Genomic DNA, 5190 nt, shown 5'->3' with positions numbered 1-5190 from the left:
AGGTTAATTAGTAATTAACTATATTAGAAATATCAAGTAAGTGGAGAAAAGATGCCACTCATCACCTTCTCCACCATCACTGGAAGAAACAAATAAAGAAAACACTATTTTTGAAGCTTGAGCATTCGACCATCTATTTAAGTAAGTCCTTCAATAATTTTTCTTTGATTTTTATGGAAATTGAATAATGGGAGCTTGATTTAGCTATACCATGCATCAATTTATTCAATTTTTGAGATTTTAGTAAATTTTCATTGTTGAGAAATTGAATAATTAAGCTTGAAATTGATAGAAATTAAGTTCGATTATGAAAAGAACTAAATTGTAAAGCTGGATGAGCTTAGTTGTTAACTTTGTTACATTAGGGACCAAATTGAATAAAATGAAAACTGTTATGAAATTATTCTAGGAATAAAAAGATAGGGTCTTTAATGAGTAAATATGAAATTAGATTTTAATCTGAAGCTATATATATCGAAAGTTACGCTTGTCCTGAGTTTAGAAATTAAATTGAATAAAATGAAAAATATACTTGACTTTATGTTTGAATGTGAATTGGATGAAAATTTATGTTATTTATTTGTTGTATGATTATACGTAGCTAAAAATGACGCTGAGTGTCATGAGGGAAATGAAAAGCGATGGTCATTGACGAGTGTGCGAGATCTCGGTTTGTACTTTTATGCTTCGGATCATTCCATTTATATGCTTACATATACATGTTTGTTGCATATTAACTATTAAGGTAAGACCATTACTTGTCTTAAATTGAATTGTGTGATGATGTTGAATATCAAGATTGTGAATTGGACTGAGAGTAGTAGAAACGAGTATGCTACAAACTTCTAAGTGACAGGTTATGTAACACCCCCTAACCCCAAACCATCACCGGAATAGGGTTACGAGGCATTACCGGACATATCTGATAATTTACAATAATTCTTAAATAAATATCAAACATATTAAGATAAAATCATAAATTCATATAAAAATTACAAATTGACTTTTTTTTTATAAAAATTTCGGCAGCATTTCTGCTTACTTTTACACTAAACCTCCTGCAAATAAAACCATAAATTTTTACAAACATAACCAATTCAGCCAATTCAACCAATTCATTTCACATTCTTATTTTCTATTCTAAATGCATTCTAATCAAACTCAATTAATTCAATATCAATTTAAATTTATCAATGTACTAATTAATTTGGAATGGATAAATTTCTTTCATTAAAATTCTTAGATTTATAATACTAACATTTTTAGCTATTTATATTCAAAACATAATAACGTTTATACACATCCTATGTACATGCCACATTCTAAAAGAAAATATACATCACCAAAATTTGCTGAAGTCGGGTCTGGTTTTGGATGCTGGCTCAATACTTGACTTCTACAACCTGCGCACGGAAACAACCGTACGCTGAGTATTTTTATACTCAGTGGTATTACTATAAATTAAACTATTTAATAATAAAATTTCAAATATTGACCATAATCTTTATAAATCACTTAAAAACCAAATATACATATTCATATATCATTCCATAACTTTTAAATATATATATATTTTCATTCTAATTCAATTCATAATTTAACTCATACATTCTTTCTCATATTTTTCTATAGTGACAAATCAACAATTTCATTTTCAAATTTTCATTTCAATTATTTACCCTATTAACAAAGCTCGGACTCTGACAGATACGCGGATTCCACCCAAACACACCAGATTATCCAACCTAAACACACCTGGAATTATTTAAATCCTCCATAACACACCAATAAGGCATTAAATGCCTCTTCGGGTAAACCGAAGCATATAATAATATAATCATCTTCTCGGCCGAACTACAAATCTCATCATCACATCACAAATCTAATGGCATGCCATTTGTATCCAATCTAGTCCGATAAGTTAATAGGGTATTATTTTACTTTCCGAATTTCAAATCCATTTCCACAACAATCTCAAATACTCAAACAATTCAAAACATCCATTATTTCAATTCACATATATTTCAATATTTACACATATTCTTACTTAATTTCAAATGTTATCACTTACCTTACTTTAAATGCCTCATGAATACAATTTCAATATAGCATTTATTAAATAGATTAAGTTATAGTAATACAAACCCGGAATACGCGTTTACTCCTCAACGATCTTTTCTTTTCCTTTGGATGCCGATGCCTCGTTTTCCTTGTTAGCTACGAAAATAATAATTATTTTCACTATTAATTACAATCATTAATAATAATAATAATAATAATAATTAAATTTTATTCAATTCCTACTTATTCCCAATTTAATTTTAACTAAGCTTACTTACTATTATTATTTTTTTCTAACTTAATTCACACTCTATTTCTACTCAAATTTCTTCTAAACTCAAATTTATCTACTAATTTTTCAGCATTTTTTTCACTAATTTCGAATTTTCCTCAATTTAATCCCTAAAATTCAAAACTTATAGTTTAGTTCACAATTTAATCCTTTTATCAACTCTAACTAGAAACTCTATCAAATAAACCCTCAATTCCCTCATTTATTCAACATAAACCCTAATTTAAGGCTTTTTATAACTTAATCCCAACTATGTAAAACTTACAACTTAGTTTACAAATCAATCTTTTATCTATTCTAACTAGAAATTCTATCAACTAAACCCCTAATTTAACAACTTGTTCAAAATGAATCATGTTCAAAAACCTATGAACTTTCATAACCTCCACTTAATTTCAACAAAACTTTGTTTTAAAGCTTCTAAAACATCAAAATGAAGACAAAAGGACTAAATTTAGCTTACCAATTAACTTGAAGCTTTAAAATCTCAATTTTCCCTTTTCTTTTTCTTTCCCTTTTTCTTCCCCTGTTTTTCGTCTCTTTCTCTGTTTCTATTCTGTTCTTCTTTTGTTTCTTTGTCTTTTTATTTTACATACTTTACTTTATTTCTTTTATTATAACTAATAATATTAATAATAATAAAAATCTTTTACTTATTATTTAAGCATATATTTATTTTTATTACAAGTGTACCTATGTAATTATTACTATTACACTTGTCTTAATCTTTACCATACATTTGTCATCTATTTAATTTATATAATATAATACAATATAATATAATATATTATATATAAAACATAAAAATCTAAGATTTTTATCACTTTTACCGTCCCATTTCTTATTAATGGCTTAATTGCCATTTTAATCCTTTTATTTTTATTAATCTATAATTCAACTTTTACCCTTAGATCAATTTAGTCCTTTTCCTAATTTCTCTTAATTAAACTAAATTCACCCAATTAATACCTAATTAAACACACAACTAGTCTAGTAAATATTTCTAATAATTATTTTCGAACTCAATTTACTAAGACGGAGGCCCGATAATATACTTTTTTTTCGATGCTTGTGAATTTTGGGTCATTACAGGTTATATGTGATATGAATTGTCGATTGCAATGGTATAGAACTATGACATTGATTTATGTATAATATATATGATGACTTCAAATGTTGAGTATTAGATTGGATTGAATGTAGCATAAACGAGATTGATATGAACTATGAGATGTGGATATGATGTATATTTGGTTAAATGGCAGGTTGAAATGAAAGAGAATTGAAATTGTAGTAGTTTGTCAAGGAAGTCTCGATATCACCTTTAGATGTCTCAACACCAACCCCTATCATTGCAACATCCCTAGTTTTCGAGACGTCGAATCGATAAAGTTTTAGAAATTTTACAATTTGGTTCTCAGGTTGGAAAACTTGCTTACTGTTTTGAAGGTCGCAACACCATAACCTTGATGTTGTGACACCGACCTAAAATGTTTGAAAATCTTGCAATTTGGTTCCAATTTGACCATGGGTTAGAAAGTGAGCTTTTGTAAGCTTGTATATGGTCTAAAAATGATTATATATCGTATTATACATATGTAATTTTCATATTTAAATGTCCAATGATTAAACTTATGTATAATCGATCATAGTTACTTTGACAAAGATGTGGCATCCCGTGTAACCTCCCAACCCTTTCTAGACGTTAGATCTGAATTTGGGAGATTACATTGGCCATCGAGATGGCCTAGTATGATCGGAGTTTATAAAATAGTTAATTTAAAACATTTGTTCATTTTAGAAGAAAATTTAGTCTACTTTCATTAATAAAACCCACAAGTCATCAAAAACCGATATAATTTAACTTTCCTAAGTAATAGTGACTTTTTTAAGAAAAACTTAATTAATTTTTCCATTTATTTACTACTTACAACTTTTAATTTTAATCGACAACAAAAAAGTGATTTTTTACTTAGTTATAATAAATCTATATTTCCTTCCTTAATTAAATGAAAACATATTTTAAAATTAAGTTAAATGTTATGTATGCTAAATAAACCCTAAATATGAGTCCCATGCCACAATATAAATAAAATAATACAGTTCCAAAATAACAGAAATTATAATAACAAGCCTAATAATACTTTTTGGGCCTTCTGTATGCCAAGTTCGCATCCTAACCTGGTGGGTTATGTGTAAAGATGGAAATTAAAAAGGGAGTGAGCTACGAGCTCAGTGTGAGTTTAGTTACAAGAAAATTAGAATAAAACACAAACAAACAAATCACATGGATTAACAATTTTGAGACTAAACATAACCATAAAACACATCAGATTAATGGTTTTTCACATAAAACACTTCTCTTTACTATCTCGGTATTCATAGTTTTATATGCACGTACTTATGAATACAATGCAGTTTCAAATTAACAAAAATGTCCCACCCAACTCTAGTACACACCTCACTTATGAGTTCCCAGAACTCATTTACCATATCACTCCGGGTTGTGGATGAGCTACCACTGATTTGCAGTTAAACTACCACTTTGTAAAGAAAAATGTAGGTAAACCACTAGTACTTTAGATAAAAACATTTTCAGTTACTGTCACTTGTTGTGAGTGCACAACATGGTTGCGGATTAAACAAACTGCCACTGGGTTTGTCGACGAGCCACATATTTGTAGTTATTGACACTTGTTGTGAGTATATAACATGGTTGCAAATTAAACAAACTGCCACTAGGTTTGTGGACGAGTCACATATTTGCAATTACTGCCACTTGTTGTGAGTGCACAACATATTTGCAAATTAAACAAACTGCCACTGGGTTTTTGTGG

General features: G+C 28.5%; 1 long non-coding RNA gene across 1 annotated transcript; it reads right to left on the bottom strand.

The window, feature by feature from the left end:
* Positions 1 to 866: 866 nt before the first annotated feature.
* LOC128039632 (uncharacterized) lies at positions 867 to 2941 on the bottom strand. Its single transcript, XR_008194081.1, has 3 exons — positions 2817 to 2941; positions 2146 to 2217; positions 867 to 1403 (listed from the first exon to the last, which is right to left on the bottom strand). It is a non-coding gene; the product is annotated as an uncharacterized LOC128039632 (long non-coding RNA).
* Positions 2942 to 5190: the final 2249 nt, after the last annotated feature.

This window comes from Gossypium raimondii, chromosome 1, assembly GCF_025698545.1.
Source record: "Gossypium raimondii isolate GPD5lz chromosome 1, ASM2569854v1, whole genome shotgun sequence".
Lineage (NCBI taxonomy): Eukaryota > Viridiplantae > Streptophyta > Magnoliopsida > Malvales > Malvaceae > Gossypium > Gossypium raimondii.
This window is presented reverse-complemented; position numbering and strand designations above follow the sequence as displayed.